A 19,821-nucleotide genomic window follows, 5' to 3' on the forward strand; every position below is an offset into this window, starting at 1 on the left:
AGTGCGAAATTTAAATCGCAGTGTTGTGCGAGGGTTGGCTGTTATATTTCATTTCTGAATCTATATTCATGACCATTCCTCAGTGAAAACACCCAAACGATTACTTATGCATAAACCTATAGCGACACAATGTTGGAGAGCTGCTATTGGTGCAATAGCTTTTTTTAACCTATTAAAGCTCCGGCAGGATCATATCAAGCTAGCTGTCCTAACCTTTTTAAAATCCTAACCTGCAAGTGTGCCAGTGCATCATTACTAGATTTCGCAACAAATATGAACGCAAGAACAATGAAAACAAGAAATTGCCCGAACCCCCAGATATGGGGTTTTAATGAACATCTCAGAAGCCTAGTTAAATAAACATTGGAGCAGCTTAAAATCTAGCATGCAGAGGTTACTCGTCATTTGCCATTTAGAATTTACAAGCTCCCTTTGGATGATTTCTGGCTTGTGGATATAACGCTTTTTATCCCGATAAGATGGGCACAAAGAGCACAAAAAAGCTAGATAAGCCCTACCTGATTAATGCCTAGGTGTACGTAAGGAGAGGTGCAGTTAACCCGATTGTACAGATTTAGCTGAGTGTCCGCAACAACTTTGCGGAGGCAGCTTTCCATAGAAAATGACTGTCTAGCTTCGTCCGCATAGCTGCTGCAGATGCGCAAAAAATCATTCTATTTCGCTTTTCGAGGCGTGTGGCTCGTTCTCGCCTCGTCTAGTCGGCTAGCATGCCTCCTCTTAGTTTTATTCCGACGATGAAGCCTGGCCTCTTTTTGTCTCTCCGACCAATTTTTCATATGCGCTGAAGAATCCCACCAAGTGGCATCTGCCGTATACACGATGCAACACCGGCTCCTGCTGTGTGAAGCTTGAACAGTGGGACTAAACACGGAGAGAATATAACAGACGTCACATGAACTCTCTGTCGTGAACTGGAAGCAATGGCGCCCGCAGCATTCTATTTGTGCAGCTCCCATGCCACCCCACTTTCAGTTCCTGTCATGCAAGCCATGATTCATCAGGAACTTGAAAAGAATGTGATAGGTTTTTTTCTCATACATTTTACAGTAAAATACACCCGTCAGAGTTAGCATGGCTTACCAACACACTTGCACACCGGTCACGTTTCCGTATCCTTAATATATTAGTTATTAGCACGAGCGTGCTAACCCAAACTTGTATACACTACTACATGTGTCCTACACGTCACCCTCACTCTTTGCTCTGGTAGAAATCTCCACGCTTGCGCCTTTTGTCGCAAACATGCACCGTCGTGACGAATGACGCTACTGCCATGATCACTGACCAGAAATATCCGCATGACAGCACTCAACTCCGTGACACAACGAGCTTCGCTTTTGCTCGTTTTCTGATCATTTGGCTACATTGTGTCTTCGTTTTATTTCTTAATCCATCATAATGCAGCTTTAAAAGTATTTGTGCTTACATTTCTGTCTTGCTTGTGCGACTTGCAATAGTCACCTTGTTACATTTTTTTATGCGCTGTATTCGCCGATGTTGCTTATTGTCGTTTATTTTTGTCCGTATGCCGCAAGTTATGGCGGGGTGATTAAGCGCACGCGATATTTTTAAGGAGCAGAGGAGACGGGAGTTTGAAGAGGCGATCTCGGACTTTCACTCATAATGTGTCGCAAAAGTTTAAGTGTGCTTTACTGGAGTCGTTCCAGCCTTACATGACGGATGCATCGAGGAGCTATTTTAAATAAAGTAACGCGAATATTTGCGCTCTCCAAGTCTCGGGGATCGTTTCAATGCTCGTGAGCTCTTCGATTCAAGAAAAAAAAACGTCGCCAATATATGCGTCGTGTTCAGTCGACTTGAATAATGCTTTTGTGCCGCCCAATGATCGGGAATGACCTCTGCGTGCGGTGTTTGGCATGGTTATATCTTACTTTTTCTTACTAGTAAGAGGGAAGTCTGTGATATATTCCGCTGCTCTTGAAGGCAATACTCACCATAAAACATCTAGTTCAGTTGGCAGAACGAATTCCCATGGTTTTCAAGTTTGAGTTCTGGGTTGCATGTACTTTTGATAAGTGTCCGATAAGGTAAAATAAAAAAGAAGCTGAATACGGAATCAACCGAACAAACAAATATATATATATATATATATATATATATATATATATTGTGGCGAAGCCTTCGAACAGTGGGTCGTCCTCTTGAGCGCCTTCTAGTGGGTTGCCCTTTTTTAGCAAAAAGAAGAGCAGCTCGTGCAGAGAGTCGGTACCCGCATTGACTGTCGCTGTCAAGCATCGTCGTCAAGTGTCCGCCAATAAACGTCTCAACAATTTGGTGGAGAGTGCTGTGCCCTTCTAACACCTTCGGTCAGCATTCGATGCCCCTGGAGCTTCAATCCCGCACCGTGCCTTCTACCATGCACCAAGACGCCGCACAGCAAACGCTTCCTCCTGCGCCGACGCCATGTTCCGGTGTCCCCCGCATCCGCGACCCTCCTGTCTTCACCGGCGCGAATGGCACCAACGTCGAGGACTGGCTCGCTATGTACGAACGCGTCAGCGTCCCCAATCATTGGGACGAGGCAGGTAAACTCGGCAACCTGGTTTTCTACCTTGCGGGTGTGGCCGGCATGTGGTACAACAACCACGCATCCGATTTCCCCACTTGGTCCGCTTTCAAAACCGCCGTCGTCGACGTGTTCGGCCGTCCTGCCGTTCGTAAGCTGCAAGCCAAACAGCGGTTACGTGAACGAGCACAGCAGACCGGTGAGTCCTTCACAAGTTACATAGAGGACATCCTTGACTTGTGCAAGAAAGTGGACGCGAGCATGTCAGAGGCCGACAGAATTACCCATGTTCTAAAAGGCATCGCCGACGATGCCGTCACCATGCTCCTGGCCAAGAACCCTCGCACTGTGTCAGAGATCATTACACTATGCCAAAGTTACGAGGAGCTGCGACGGCAGCGCTCGATGACCCGTTGACCACCCTCACGTGACGTTGATCTCTCGGCCTTGTCAACACTTCCTGACCACACCGCCTTGCTCGTTGAAATCAAGTCATTCGTGCGTGAGGAAGTTGCCCGCCAGGTCTCTTTACTGGCCTTTGCTTCCCCGCAACTTGCTGAACAGTCGTCAAGCACACTTCTGCCTCCCCTACGCCGAGCCATTCAGCAGGTAATCGCGGAGGTCGTTCCAGAATACCACCAGCCGCTGCAGTATCTACACCAATCAGTTACGCCCAAGTTGTCGCCAGGCCACCCCCACCGATTCCTGTGACTGGCCCCCTTGGTTACATCGAAATCATCGCCAGACCCCAGGCCTTCGGAGAAACTGTGCCGCCTACATATACCGACGTCATCAACGTGCCCCGTGTGCCGCCCACTATGCAGTTATATCAGCAGCCGGCTCACCCATCGTGTTCTTCGGCATGGATGGGACCCGCGAACCGATGGCGCACTGCGGACAATCGCCCCATCTGCTTTGCTTGTGGTTGCGTCGGTCACGTAGCACGCTACTGCAACCGTGTGCAGCGACCGCAGGTCGCCTCCAAATATCCCAGTCAATCGAGCCACTTTTGTGACCAACCGCCGCATACGTCACCGTCGTCCCGCCCCGCTCCATCTACCCGCCGTTCACATTCTCCACGACGTCGCTCACTGTCGCCGATGCGGCCACGTTGACTAGAGGGTGACCAGGAAAACTAGTCGTCGCAGTCCACGAGGCAAGGGCTGCGACGCTGTCGAACTGAGGAAGCCCTCAGGAAAGCCCATCGAACGTGATAGACGTGCTTGTGGATGGTGTTCGTGCATTTGCCCTTGTAGATACTGGAGCCGCCGTATCCGTCATGGACGCAAAGCTTAGCCGATTACTGCGCAAAGTGACCACACCACTTTCTGGGCTCTCCCTCCGTACAGCCACCGCCCAAAGCATTCACCCTACAGCGATGTGTACAGCCCGCCTCATGATTCAGGACATGATGTATGCCGTCGAATTCATCATTATTCCTTCATGCTCTCACGACGTCATCCTAGGATGATATTTTCTCTCCCGCCACGACGCCGTCATTCATTGCGCACCAGCAGAAATAGAGCTGACACCATTCTCTTCTTTGACGCCGGCCGACAGTCGATCTGCTGCAAGCAAGTTACTTGTCAGGGACGACACGCAAGTGCCTGCAAACTCATCCGCGGCGGTGCCGGTCTACTGCGCAAGTCTTTCCGACACCACTGCACTCCTCTCACCATCTCATCGTGTTTTCACCAGAAAATGTTTGCTGGTTTCTTTCGCGACCGTGCAAGTCACTCGCGGCAGCACCACTATTTTTGTTCTGAACTCATCCCTGTATAGTGTTACGTTGGTGCGAGGGGAATGTCTCGGCAGCGTGCAACCCATCGAAGACGCACGAGTCATGGATCAACCTGATGACACGGACTGCCGAAGTTCCAATACGGTTAGTGCTGTTTCTACATCTGTTTCATCATCCGCTGATGTATTCGGTCCTTCCATTGCCGACAACCTTACGCCGGTTCAGCGCTTCCAGCTTCTGGCACTGTTGGAAGAATTCCGCTCTTCTTTCGATGTCGCTCAACCTCCTCTCGGCCGCACATCCACTGTTACGCATCGCATTGACACAGGCGCACAACTACCACTACGGCAACGTCCATATCGCCTATCTCCCACAGAACGCCGTGTAATCAACGAGCAAGTGGACGACATGCTACGCCGTGATGTTATTCGACCTTCTAACAGCCCCTGGGCGTCTCCTGTCGTTCTCGTCGCGAAGAAGGACGGTTCTGTGCGGTTCTGTGTAAACTACCGACGCCTCAACAAGATCACTCGTAAGGACGTGTACCCACTACCGCGTGTGGATGACGCGATTGACAGCCTGCAAGGAGTCGAATTCTTTTCATCTCTAGATTTGCGCTCAGGGTACTGGCAAGTACCTATGGCTGAGGACGCTCGACCGAAGACCGCTTTCGTCACTCCCGACGGCTTGTACGAATTCAACGTCATGCCGTTTGGGCTGTGCAATGCGCCCGCACCTTTGAGCGCATGATGGATACCGTTCTGCGTGACCTGAAATGGCACACGTGCCTGTGCTACCTCGATGACGTCGTCGTTTTTGCTCCGGACTTCTCCACGCATCTTCAACGCTTGCGGCATGTTTTAACGCGTCTGAGTGACGCCAGTCTGCAACTGAACCTAAAGAAGTGCCGATTTGCATCTCGGCAGTTGACAATACTCGGCTACGTCGTGTCGAAGGACGGAATTCTCCACGATCCAGCCAAGCTTCGGGCAGTGACCGAGTTCCCTAAGCCGACATCCGTCAAGAAACTGCGCAGTTTCATAGGACTGTGTTTCTACTTTCGGCGCTTCATCCGAAACTTCGCGTCCATCATATCGCCGCTGGCAAAGCTCCTCGGTAGTAACGGGCCTCTCCATTCGTGGTCATCACAGTGTGACGACGCATTCACACCGCTCCGTCGTTTGTTGACGTCTCCTCCCATACTCCGCCACTACGACCCTACTGCCCCTACAGAGGTACACACGGACGCCAGTGGCGTCGGTCTCGGCGCTGTCCTTGCGCAGCGCAAACCAGGGTTCCCGGAATATGTCGTGGCGTATGCAAGCCGTACGCTTACAAAAGCCGAGACTAATTACACCGTCACTGAGAAAGAATGTCTGGCAATCGTCTGGGGCCTTGCCAAGTTCCGACCTTATTTGTATGGTCGCCCATTTGATGTAGTCACCGACCATCACGCACTATGCTGGTTGTCATCATTGAAAGATCCCTCAGGCCGTCTCGCCCGGTGGGCACTTCGCCTGCAAGACTACGACATCCGCGTGCTGTACCGCAACGGAGGGTATCATGCTGACGCCGACGCCCTGTCGCGCTCTCCCTTGCTTGACGACAATGCCCACGACTCAGCGTCTCCCCTTGCCGTTTCTTCCATTAGCATTCACGCCGTTGCTACTGAACAGCGCAAGGATCAATGCATTGCCTCACTGATAGACTTGCTGACTGATCCATCCACTCCATCCACTCGCGCGTTGCGTCGTCAAGCCCACCATTTTGCCACCGACGCAACTACAACGGTGACGGCCGCCAGTGGCTACTAGTCATACCCCGCAGTCTCCGCTCCGACATATGCGAAGTCTTTCATTCTGATCCGCGATGTGCGCACTTCGGGGTATCGAAGACTTACCAGCGCATTCGCCAACGGTACGTTTGGCGCGGCATGTACCGCTATGTGCAGAAATTCGTTCGCTCCTGCATAGAATGTCAGCGCCGCAAAACTTCAACGCACCCGTCGCCGGTAGGTCTGCAACCTCTACCTTGCCCTGCCAGGCCGTTTGGGCGCGTTGGCATCGATTTGTATGGGCCACTTCCACTAACGTCGGCTGGTAACCGCTGGGCTATTGTTGCTGTGGACCACCTCACGCGATATGCCGAAACTGCCGCTTTCCCCGCGGCTACAGCGAACGATGTGGCCTCCTTCCTGCTCCAACGATTCATGCTGCGACACGGTCCACCTCAGGAACTGCTAAGTGATCGAGGCCGCGTCTTCCTGTCTGAAGTCGTCGAAGCCATTCTCAAAGAGTGCAACGTTGTTCACCGCAAAACTACTGCTTACCACCCGCAGACGAATGGCCTAACTGAACACTTCAACCGTACGCTCGGCGACATGCTCTCCAAGTACGTCGCCGCCGATCACACAAATTGGGATTCCATTCTACCCTTCGTCACCTACGCATTTAACACCGCCCCTCAGAGCACTACTGGCTTTTCACCTTTCTTTTTATTATATGGAAGGCACCCGTCGCACACCATCGACACTACACTTCCGTACAAGCCAGATCCGTCAGAGTGGGCGCCTATTTCTGCTGCAGTCAAGCTTGCTAAAGAGTGTCGAGAGCTTGCAAGGACCTTTACAGCGCATGATCAAGAGCGGCAAAAGGGCATTCGCGCTGACACCAGCACTACTGCGCCCACGTTCCTCCCTGGAGCGCTCGTCTGGCTCTCGATCCCTACCACTTCAACTGGCCTATCTTCAAAACTATTGCCCAAATACGGAAGCCCCTACCGTGTCGTCGAACGCACTTCCCCTGTAAATTACTTGATCGAAACCATCGAACCATCTTCGGACATGCGCCGTCGAGGGCGCGACATTGTCCACGTGGAGCGCCTCAAAGCCTACCACGACCCGCTCATAGTAACCAGCTGTTAGGTCGCCAGGCGGCTCCCTCTTCGTACCCGGGGTAGTTGTGGCGAAGCCTTCGAACAGAGGGTCGTCCTCTTGAGCGCCTTCTAGTGGGTTGCCCTTTTTTAGCAAAAAGAAGAGCAGCTCGTGCAGAGAGTCGGTACCCGCATTGACTGTCGCTGTCAAACATCGTCGACAAGTGTCCGCCAATTAACGTCTCAAAAAAATTATATATATATATATATATATATATATATATATATATATATTCTGCGTGTCTTCTATTTTTTTCTACAAATGTGGCTCCTACTATCCAACAAGATGATCTTATTCGCTTTATTGTAAAAGAACGCCAATTTCACTGCTAGAGCCCTATTTGGCTTGTAATGTATTATGCCATGCTTTGAAAGCAGGTATACTAATTTATTTGCTATTCATCAATTAGGAACGTGTGCGGCGAAAGGTTGCACTCAGCCTTTCAACCCATGTTGCTTGAATAATCAAGCAAGTGAGCATACTTTACGTCAATATGCACAGCAGATATTTCCATATGCAAACTTTCACATAAACATAAATATCCGCCTTTTATTGAACACTTCAGAATAATTATTCAAGGTTGCATGCCGTCACAAGGAAAAATAGTACGTAAAGCTACGTCTTTTTTATGCGTAGAGGCAGATTACATCATTTCCTTGGCAGATCACTGGTTCAAGTTGATGACTTGTCCAACCTGAAGTGTGACTTTGGGGGCGTTTATGGTTGCAAGAATGCACCTAAGGGTGGTTGTTTTTAAAATGTGACTAATATGCTCAACCTTCTAGAAGTCACAGTTCTGTCGCGGTGTTTTGGCGTATTTCTACACAGAGCGTATCCATGTGCGGAAACTACGTTTGCTTATTAACTGAGCAGCCATAAGGTTCGTCGGAAGAATCTGTTTTTTAACCTCTTACTTTGGTTTCAGGACACCACATATCAGAAACACGTTCAGTGTGTGACAATAAAACCTTAGTACAAATTCTACATGTTGAATCTTTTCCTCACAGGAGTGGCACGTGTACCACCGACTCAACTCAACTTGGCGATTCGTAATGAAGTTTGGCTGCGCTGAGCCGTTGGAGAGAAAAAGCAAAAAAAGGTTTGTACAGAGAGGATAAACCGCTGCGTACTCTCTTGACTTTGCGTCCACTTTCCTTTCTGTGGAACAAGCTTCATCTCATCTACATGATCACAAATAATCCTATATGGCGTTGATGCCCGTTTTCGTCATCAAAGCCGGACAAAGCAGTATGACGAGTGTTATTTGTCGACGAAGTCAACGAAGTGAGACATGAAGGGATCCTGGCACTTTCTCCAGCACGGCGTTTTCTTACAGCAAATACTATTTCTCGGCCTGGCAGGTTCAACGTTACTTTTGCACGTCGTATATTTTAGCATTGAATATTCTGGCACAGATTTCCTTTTAGTACACATTCAGACACGTGAGCATCACTAGAAAGAAGACTGAGATCAAGAAAAGAGTGTCGGTAACTTTGATAATGGTCATAAGCATAGTTTTTCTTTTAAAGCGCACCATCTCACACAAGCCAGCTCCCTGGGTTTGTTTGATTGATAGCAGATATTTTTGCCCAGGAAACATTTCGAAATATTGAGAACTGATCATCTGCACATAACATTTTAAATTGAGAACACTAACAGGCAAACCATGCACACCACAGCTTCTCCTAACTCCTTGTATATATATGCTTCATGCACGAATGGGATTTGCTGCGTTTCTTTCAGAGCGAGATGTAATCAGTGGCTGGTGAAAATAAAAATAATGAAGGATCACTGCAGTGTTTCCGCAAAGGCAAGAAAAACTTCGTTAGGGAGATTACATTTCACGCACCAAAATATGCCAATCAAGCTACAAGCGCTCTGATGCAGGTCGTTGCACAGAAATAATCAACGTTTTGCATTTTTTTATCCTATAGCTCTTCTCAGTAAATTGTTCTACGAAAAGATTATGTTTCTAGTTATCTTTCTTCTTACGTGGGAAATTTACAGAAAACTTTCCAGATGTTAGATTAGCGAGCACTTCAATCAAGCTCGATGCAAAACGCGAAAGCTTCATTTGAAAGAACAATTCTAAGTTATAGTACATGTGTTTACAGCGAGAAAACGTTGGACCATATGAAGTTTGGCGTACAAAAATATGAAAACAAAAAAAGATAATACACCAGCTACCGCTATAACGAGCCATGTGTATATGCCAAGAAGCGGGCTCTAACACTTACGCTGGCGTGTTGGTGCACCAGAGCTAAACCAGGGGAGGCGCAAAGCGCGCCGTCATACACAAGCGCTTCCTACTGAAATATCCCAATCGCTGCGGGCAATGACAGAGCAGAAGACTCCGATTGGACACAGAGACCTACAGCGCGCTTTTAGTTATTAATATTTTAGTTTTAGTGAATTTTCATTAATCAACCACTTACAGAAGAAATCTCCCTCATTACCTTGAAGGTCATATCCAGTGCCTATATATATATATATATATATATATATATATATATAAGGGAAAGAAGTGTATACCTAAGGGCTCGTTTTTTCGTGGTTTAACACAATATCAATGAGATCTAACAGACAGTAATGCCAAGGAAAGGAATGTACAGGGGAAGTTATTAGAGCAATTGGAATGTAAATAAGAAGAAAGAAGAAATAAATGTGGATGAAAAAATAACCAGCCGTGAGCAGGTTATTTTTTCATCCACTTTTCTTTATATATATATATATATATATATATATATATATATATATATATATATATATATATATATATATATATATATATATATATAGGCAGACTTGGTGGTTGAGTGGCCGTAGCGTTGTATATAGTATATAGTCCTGATGGAGGCTAGACTCTAGGCCGAAACGTCGAAATAAACCACGTTGTGACCGCTCACGGAGGATCTACTGGACTATATATATATATATATATATATATATATATATATATATATATATATATATGACGTATGAAGCGATGATTGGTAGAAGCAGAGAAGGAAGAAGTGCTTTAGAATAAACATGGGGTATGAGCCAGGCCTCGTCTATCATTCATCATAGCATCACACGAGCCGACAGGATGAAGACCTGGCGGCCACGTCATCAACCAGCCACAAATCATTCACGAAGCCACCAGCAATACGCCTCAACTGAATATCGACCACAGAAGAGGTTATCTCAGGCGTAAGCAGTTACCGGCATCATGGCAGAACCATCGACCGACCTTCCCATCCCCAAGTACACCGGAGCAGCGGACGATGGACCTGTACAGGACTGCTTCGACCTGTTCGAGCTCCACGCTACCACTGCATCTTGGTCGGAATGGGAGATGGTTACGAATTTCAGCGACTATGTCACCGGTGAGGCATTTAAGTTTTACCTCACCCACATATTCGACAACGACGAGTCTTGGCAAAAGATAAAAGAAGGAATGATCATCTGGTTTCAAGACTGTAATGAAGATTCGATTAGCAAACGCACTCTCAGTGCATTCAAACTCAGTCATCGCAGTCTTGACGCACTCGAGTACAGAGCATGAATTTACAATTTCCATCAGGTGAAGTTAGCCACATGCTCACGGAAAGACCACGTGGTCGTGTTCCCAACCTTCCACCTGGTTCCTCATCCGCGGATATATCACCAATGCTCAACTCACCGCTGCATAAAAGAATTGAATCTGCTATTAATGACCGAGATGCATTTATTACTTCATACTGCATGCGTAATTTGCAAACTGACTTGGCATTCAGCTCAGCAGTAGTGCCACAAAGACAAAAGCATTCACAATCAGCATCTTGTGAAGGAAAGTCTTCTGCAGAAGCGTCTAGTGTTAATCAATTACAAGATCGAAGTGACGTGAATCCAGTATACAACCTCACTGCCAACAATGAAAACAAAAGCAGAGGTGCGAGTTCTGACGACACAAGTAATCTTCAGGCAACCACCAACAATGAACGATTTATGAACACAGAAGATTCAAGTGCACAAAACCCCGCACATTGTTTTGTGCCGGAAACATCTGCATTGGTTCACGTCGTAGAAGCTTACGAAGGACTTGCTAAGAATCCTGACACAGCACGATCAATGTCACACCACAAGCAAGTCGACGAAACCAAGAAACTACAACGTCAACGTATACTTCAACATTGTCAACGACGAAAGGAAACCTCATCAAAACCACTTTTAAGGCTCAAAGAACATTGCAAAAAGGCCCATCGTTGTGGATACATTCTCCACCAAAGATCAAGAATGTGCCTTTCATCAAACCATCTGCGACATCGCCATAGAAAAATCTCCAAAAGCCACAAAAGCACCCCTTGTACTCGGCAGAAACACAGGCAGCGCCCAATCAACCTCAATCAACGCGTACGCAAGCTGCCTGCACGACCTGTGCCACGACGAAGAATCCCATGCCTACGATATCCGAACTGTCCATTCTGCAAGGTCTTTGAACCTCGTTTGTTCTTCACAAGAATCCCGGCTGCAATTTCCACTATGTCCACGTCCAAAGCATTCTTGTGTTATCCAGGACGCAACCATCAGCCTCGCCCACCAGAACTCCTGCGTTAACCGGACTGCTGCACTCTTTCCTGAAGTTTTGCGAGTTTACGGAACACCACGGTGCCATGAAACCAATTGTGCATTTTGACATTTGTGACTTCTCAACCTCTCCTTGTGTACTTTTCCTTGTTCGTAATCCATGCCTTCTTTCGGAGGGAGGGGGAATCGTGTAACGTATGAAGCGATGATTGGTAGAAGCAGAGAAGGAAGAAGTGCTTTAGAATAAACATGGGGTATGAGCCAGGCCACGTCTCTCATTCATCATAGTGTCATATATATATATATATATATATATATATATATATATATATATATATATATATATATATATATATAAGAGAAAGAAGTGTATACCTAAGGGCTCGTTTTTCCGTGTTTTAACACAATATAATGAGATATAACAGACAGTAATGCCAAGGAATGTACAGGGGAAATTATTAAAACCAATGGAATGTAAATAGGAAGAAAGAAAAGTGGATGAAAAAATTACCAACTGTGAGCAGGAATCGAACCTACGACCTTCGAATTACGCGTTTGATGCTCTAACCACTGAGCTATCACAGCGGCCCTCCCTCCATCCACTTTTTGGGGTTTATCTGTGAATTTAGAAGTAGGAGTGACAGTCAGCGCCATCTATAAGCCAAGCGACGAGTGTGAAAACACTCTTATGCGCATGTTTGGCGTCACGTGGCACGTGAACTTATTATGAGCGGGCAGCTGATTAATTGTCCCTCTTATACAACCTAAACACACCAAGTCTGCCAGTACGAGACCCTCGTTCAATGAAATAAGAGAAAGAAGTGTATACCTAAGGGCTCGTTTTTCCGTGTTTTAACACAATATTAATGAGATATAACAGACAGTAATGCCAAGGAATGTACAGGGGAAATTATTAAAACCAATGGAATGTAAATAAGAAGAAAGAAAAGTGGATGAAAAAATTACCAACTGTGAGCAGGAATCGAACCTACGACCTTCGAATTACGCGTTCGATGCTCTAACCACTGAGCTATCACAGCGGCCCTCCCTCCATCCACTTTTTGGGGTTTATCTGTGAATTTAGAAGTAGGAGTGACAGTCAGCGCCATCTATAAGCCAAGCGACGAGTGTGAAAACACTCTTCGCATGTTTGGCGTCACGTGGCACGTGAACTTATTATGAGCGGGCAGCTGATTAATTGTCCCTCTTATACAACCTAAACACACCAAGTCTGCCAGTACGAGACCCTCGTTCAATGAAATAAGAGAAAGAAGTGTATACCTAAGGGCTCGTTTTTCCGTGTTTTAACACAATATTAATGAGATATAACAGACAGTAATGCCAAGGAATGTACAGGGGAAGTTATTAAAACCAATGGAATGTAAATAAGAAGAAAGAAAAGTGGATGAAAAAATTACCAACTGTGAGCAGGAATCGAACCTACGACCTTCGAATTACGCGTTCGATGCTCTAACCACTGAGCTATCACAGCGGCCCTCCCTCCATCCACTTTTTGGGGTTTATCTGTGAATTTAGAAGTAGGAGTGACAGTCAGCGCCATCTATAAGCCAAGCGACGAGTGTGAAAACACTCTTATGCGCATGTTTCCCCTGTACATTCCTTGGCATTACTGTCTGTTATATCTCATATATATATATATATATTGTGAGCATTATTTATGCGTCCCATCTTTTCATCTGTAAATACTCATCATCACCAGTCAAGTTTAGGTTGTGGGGCACATACTCGAGTCAATAAAAGGAGAGTCTCGAGTGTTCTCGACGCCATCTTACAATATATATATATATATATATATATATATATATATATATACATATATATATAAAGATAGCCATTCAACAGTTGTGCCGCACGAGCAGTCAGGTTTTTCATTAAAAATATCTTGCTAGAAGACACTTCCAGAATCCGCGTTACAAAGTGACAGAGAGGGAGCATAGGAGGAAAGAGAGGGGCAGGAAACATGCATGCGCAATAGGGATCTAAACGCCACTGAGAGGTATGTCTAGAGGAGACGAAGGGGGGAGCGAGCATAAGTTGATAGATGCTGCTTGCTTTGGCGCTGTGAGGCGAGAAAGGGCGGGGGAGCGTCGGAAATGAGAGAAGGGGAGGGGCGTGCATGCGCAATAAGGGTGGTCACGCTGCAATCCGGATTGAGCACGACCATAAGAAGCTTCGCATCTAATATACCAATCGGTCTGAGTGGAAGCTTTTGAGACAAGTGCACGAAGTCTCTCACGATTGCACATGTTTCTCGTGTGAACCCAATGCTACTTCTGAGGTAACACAACTATACTTGAAGCGTGCACTGCTGCATAAAAAGTAACGACGAGCATCTGAACTGTATCGTCGTTCAGTTTTTTGATGATGTCTTCATTTTCTCGATTACAGCGAGAGATGGGTTCATGCACCTGCACAAGGACAAGACATCTTCAATGTAACTTGTAAGGGCTCCTACCTGCGTTAGGCTCGACTATACTGAAGCTGTTCTGCGTGGAGCCGGCACACGGAGGGACGACCGAAGGCGTCGGGTGAGGGCAATCGTGAATAACCACCATTTGGTGGACATCCGCATGGTAAAAACGCATGTTCATGAGCTTGTTGCAGTCGTCCCATTTGTTCGAAGTGCGTTAAATTTCATACTCGACAATCCAATCTTCGGAGTCGTGCTCGTCGTGCTCGTCATTGCCACGAAATACGGGTGGGTCACATTGCCGGGGCACGCCAGCACAGAAGACTGTCGTTGCGGCAGCTTGCGAAGGGTCAGAAGTAGTCGTGGTGAATGGCGATGGTAACGTCCGATTGCGAAGTTCCAGGTTGACAGGAACCGCGACTCTTTTACCACTAGAAACGGAAGTGTTTTACTTCGAGAAAGATGGAGACAATATTTGGTGAGAGGCTTTTTTTCGGGGTGCACATGATGATGATGGCGCTGACTCACAAAGAGTCAGCGCCATCAAGTATAGTGAACACTATAGGAATAGTGAAAGGTATAGTAAACACTATAGGAATAGACGAAGAACTGGGATGCACTCTATGCAATAGCGGCGAGCGCGAGCAAAAACCATAGCGGCAGATTGTAGTGATTGTCTTCTATAACAGCGGAGTGCCAGTCATTCACATTCAGTACAAGTTCCTTTAAACAGCCATTGTTCATATTTAATTTTTATAAGAAAATCAGATGATCGATCAAGGCCACCACATAGCGAAGCTACAGTTTTGAACAAGACTACAGGTAACTGCTTCAAACGATTCCTTGTTGGTTTGCTTTTGAACGCAGAAAAGGACCCTGGACATCTAGAAAGCTCGTGAATGGGCCGCCAAGCTCGGCTTGACGGTACTTACGTGGGATTAGCTGGGTGGCATGGGGTCTCCCTTGCGCCTTCACTGGACAAAAATTAAGTTTTAATCAATCAATCAATCAATCAGGAGCATATAAGGTTTTTGAATGGATGAAAAGAATCACACGGATGTCGTGGCAGCAATAAAATTCGGTGACATCAAAAGCCTGACGGGCATCTAAAATAAAAAACTATTAACTGTATAGCCGACGGCAAGAACTGCGCTAAGGATGGTTTCCACTTGAACAACCAAGCTAAAACAACAAGAAAGAAATATACATGCACGAGGGCCGTACCACACACCGACGAAGTATTTTTCAAGCTTGAGTGTTCCTCCCCTTTTAATTGCATGTACTTAAACTACGCGTCAGCAACCGCTGCAGTATTGTAAACGTTGCCCCATCACTTGGTGCACGTGGCGGCCACACTCCCTTCATGTTCTGCCAAGAAATACCTGCATGAAACATTTGACAAATGTTCTATAAATTCACAGAAAATAAAGTTTGCTTAAGGTTACCTTGAGAAAGAGTGGGAAATTCATTAAAACTGAAAACTTTGACTCTTGGTACACAATATAATACAAACGATAGTAAAATAGCACTCTGAAGTTTCGCTCCAGAAAGTACATGTTGTACTGGATATTCATTTATTTTGCACTTCGGCGTTGAAGTCAAACAGCCTTCGAACACACCACGAATATGTTGAATGAACGAGTTACAGAAGCGCCAATACCATCGTAGGAACACTATGCACTCAATTTTTGCAGCTTTATCTCGCATGTGATTGCTTCACTCTTTCCAGCACGGTGGTCACCTCAGGTAACCACCTTTTCTTCATTTTTTACTGTTCTAACACGTGAGCCCCGCATGTCAATTTTTTTTTGACACATATTTTCAATCGTTCGACAATCAGACAAAGATAACGCTACTGTCTTTCTGCAGTACTCTCTTTACTGTCTTCCGGCAGCCTACGTCTTGAATGCATGCTAGATGATGTATCCGATATATTTTTACAAATATCAATGTATGTGCTGCCCTTGTTATGTTGATAACGCAGGAGTGCATGTTGCATGAGTAGATTAAGGAATACCGAATTTAAGAGCTGTAGTCGGTAAGTACAAAACCCCATGTCACAGAAGTAGGTGGTCATCTGAGGTAACGATCATACCTGAAGCCACTTAGTACACTGCTGTCATAATATAGGGCGGCGGCTGCCGGCGTGCCGACCATATCAGAATAGAACGATGAACACGATGGCATGCTCACAGCTCGCGATCAACAGCAGCTGACACACCATCGAGCGTCATCAGGAAGATGATATTATCGTTATCATCAACATCATTGCGGCTGAGATGTGAACGAGTAAAGACGTGTTCTTCTGTTCCTCGGCATCATCCCTAAGTGTTTCTTGGCCAGACACGAAGAAAAACAAATCTGAAAAAAAAAACAATTTAAGGCACCCTACCGAGGATTCGAACCATCGCGCTGCGTTAAGGAACAAAGCCGCACCGCTCATGCTATCCATCTCACTAACGGCGAGATATCTAAATGCATCATTTACCACACTCTGACTTTCAATAAGCTTATGAGAAATATTCTTGAGCAAAACTTGTATGTCGGCTTGCAAGTCTCGCTTGTAGTTTATCCAGTATGAAAAATGAGGCAGCAAGTTCCGCTTTGTTATTTTACAAAATTACAAGTTTTCTTCATAATAACCGCTGGTTTCATGGCCAATCTCCGTGGTGGTGGGACCCACACATCAAGGAACAAGCTAGCAAATTGCTTTCACCCCCCCATCCCCATACAGCTGCTTCTAGCGTCGACGTTCACACCAAAATGTCTGGGACAATCTGAAATGGGCGTTTTCGTGAAGTGCATTGGATCCATACTATTTGCTACCGGTACCAGTATTGTCGAGGTCGACTGATGTCGAGGAAGAAAACGCCGGACAAACGCTGATGAAAACGCTGTATGCAGTTTGGCCTTTGTGATGCCACTGCATGTCGTACGAACAGCTTTAACAGAATGCTAGTCGCGTTGAAGCAAGGCGGGCTCGCATACGTGCTCAGACCCAGGAAGAACATGTCACTGCGCATGTTATAAATGCTGCAACTCAACCCATATTCAACCGAGCTCACTACATCTCACCCGGTTCTTAAATTTCCCAGCATCAATTTGTATACATTCCCATGTATTGCTATCGCACTCATTACTTCGTCGTTGTGCCGAAACTGTAATTTTTGAGTGGTCATGTCATGGCACGCTGCTCACACGTTTTTCGACAAATGCGTAAAACCTCGAAAAAATTGCCACCCAAAAGTTCGGTCCAAAATCAGAACTATACGCACCCACAGGAGAAGTGGTATCTGCGTGTCTTCAAGACGTAGTCAGTCATTGAGCGCCAAATAACTTCACTGCAGGAAAATATTGCAGTACCTACGTAAAGTGGGAATCGATTATATGCGAAGCACGAATAAGAAACGTTGATATAACACTTTAAATCAGCACAACGAGGTCGAGGTAAATTATGTCGCACATGACTTCCGTGTCATGATTATCATGTTTGGATGTTCTGTTTACCTTCGTCATCTATTCACGTTTCGTGACACGAAATTCAGTATAATTGGAGCTAGCAAAACGGCCCTGAGCAATGTAATAGCGTGGTTTGTTGTCATGTTCTTACATGACACGCGCGTCACGATTAACATGTTTGCACCAGTCATAAATTTCGTCATCCATTGACGCCACGTGACACCAAATTTGGTATGTGTGGAGCTATCAAAACGGCTGTGAGCGCATCACGAAGGGCCTAATATACTCCAATGTAGCGTTGACGCGTGCGCATGCTGGGCACAGCGACGCTTCGTTAGCAAAACGCGAGCACTCTTTAGTCTGACGCCAGGTGCGAGCGGCATGACCGGCGTCTGTCGGCGCGATCCGACAGTAACCGCCGCGAAATTCGTACCGCTGCGTTACCCTTACAACACTGCGTCTCCCTCTTTTCGTGAAGGAGTCAAGCCGGGCGCACTGAAACGCGCATGCGTTAAAGCAACGCAGCAAGGCACGCGTCTGCGAGTATATGACAAAACCGGTGCCTGGCGTCGCAACGCTGGCGTGACGCGACGAAATGAACGCCGGCGAGCACGCGAACCGCGCCACGTCGAAATGTGTTGGCGCCTTGACTGTGGCATGTAGGCATGTTCTCACATGACACGCGTCTCATGATATCATGTTTGCACCAGTCACATACCTTCGTCATTCATTGACTTCATGTATAACCAAATTAGACATATGTGAAGCTACCGATACAGCCGTGAGCGCATCATGAGTGTGGCATGCAGTCATGTTGTTAGATGACACGCATGTCGTGTTTATCATGTTTGGATTTGTCATTTACCAAGACTCATTGTTCTCGAGCCGTGGTCGCCGAGTAGCGAGAACATGCGACGGACGCGAATCACATCGGCTCCGGTTCAGGTTCAATTTCAAGAAGAATTTCTTCCTGGCGACCTGTTGCAACGATAGGAACTTGTTCCTAGCATCACCACTGTCAAGCCTATACCGGATTTCAACCTGTGAGTGCGCTTTTAAACGTTTTAACGCTTTCGAAAGTTCTTGAAGAGGTCCACCTCGCTAACCCTAACAAGCCGGAGACGCGGCTTGGACAGAACGCCGCCCCCTCTACAGCGGATGGCGAGCATCTCTGGGAGCGTCGCAGCCGACGAGAAGCACTCATTGCCCTCTCGCTCCACGGACCACATGATAAATACGCAGACCAGTCAAGACGCCGATACGCAGCTGAGCGATGAGCACAACGCAAATCCATGAATCACTGTTACCAAAAGAGCGAACAAACGCCGACAGCTGCAACTCCATACCGTACCGACTCAACAGCTGCCCAGCACGCCGTCTGAGCCCGCTCTACGCCAGAGCCGGCCTAAGACCCGTCTACCAAGACTCCCACCACTCCCTGCCGAGGACTATAAGCTCGCAATCCGTCCCCATGGTGGATTAAATCTCAGCAAGGTTAGCCCCAAGACATTACTTTTCGCCGTTGTTCATGCCGCAAATATACGCAGTGAGAAGCCCGATATCAAGCTTCGAGTTGACGAAAATCAAAATGTGCTAGCAATAAGCACCTCATCTGAACACATCGCCATGGCACTTGGACAAATCACCAAAATTACAGTGCACGCAGCAACCTACGACATAACCTCTTATGGTATTGCGCCTGATAATTCGTGCAAAGGGGTGGTCAACGGAATAGGCCATGAAATCACACCAGACGAATTCCTGACAGAAGTTGAAGTACCGGGCTACGAGGTCCTTACGTGCAGACGCCTCGGCAACTCCGGAGTAATGGTGCTCACATTTTGTGGCAAGCGAGTCCCTTTCTTCGTGAACGCGTACAGACAGGCTCTCCGCTGCTACCTCTACAAACGGACTATTCCCCACTGTAGAAAGTGCAACAAAACTGGACACCGCGAGGATGTGTGCCCACAGCCTCCTGACACACCGAAATGTCGGGTGTGCGGGGATTCACTATCACCCAATAACCACGAGTGCCGCCCTTCTTGCATGCTTTGTGGTGGCGACCACCCGACGGCTGCCAAACCATGCCCAAAGCGGTTTTTGCCACCTGTTGACCGACGCAAACCACCCCGGTCAGCTAATGCCACCAAGAAGGCCCAGTC

The 19,821-nt window shown here is 46.8% G+C and overlaps 2 non-coding genes across 2 annotated transcripts; both read right to left on the minus strand.

Annotated features, from left to right (window-relative positions):
- Positions 1 to 12,736: 12,736 nt before the first annotated feature.
- Positions 12,737 to 12,809, minus strand: TRNAT-CGU (transfer RNA threonine (anticodon CGU)). The gene has a single exon. It is a non-coding gene; the product is annotated as a tRNA-Thr (tRNA).
- A 379-nt stretch (positions 12,810 to 13,188) lies between these two features.
- On the minus strand, positions 13,189 to 13,261 carry TRNAT-CGU (transfer RNA threonine (anticodon CGU)). The gene has a single exon. It is a non-coding gene; the product is annotated as a tRNA-Thr (tRNA).
- Between the last annotated feature and the right edge of the window lie 6,560 nt (positions 13,262 to 19,821).

This window comes from Rhipicephalus microplus, chromosome 4 (genome assembly GCF_043290135.1).
Source record: "Rhipicephalus microplus isolate Deutch F79 chromosome 4, USDA_Rmic, whole genome shotgun sequence".
Classification (NCBI taxonomy): Eukaryota; Metazoa; Arthropoda; class Arachnida; order Ixodida; family Ixodidae; genus Rhipicephalus; species Rhipicephalus microplus.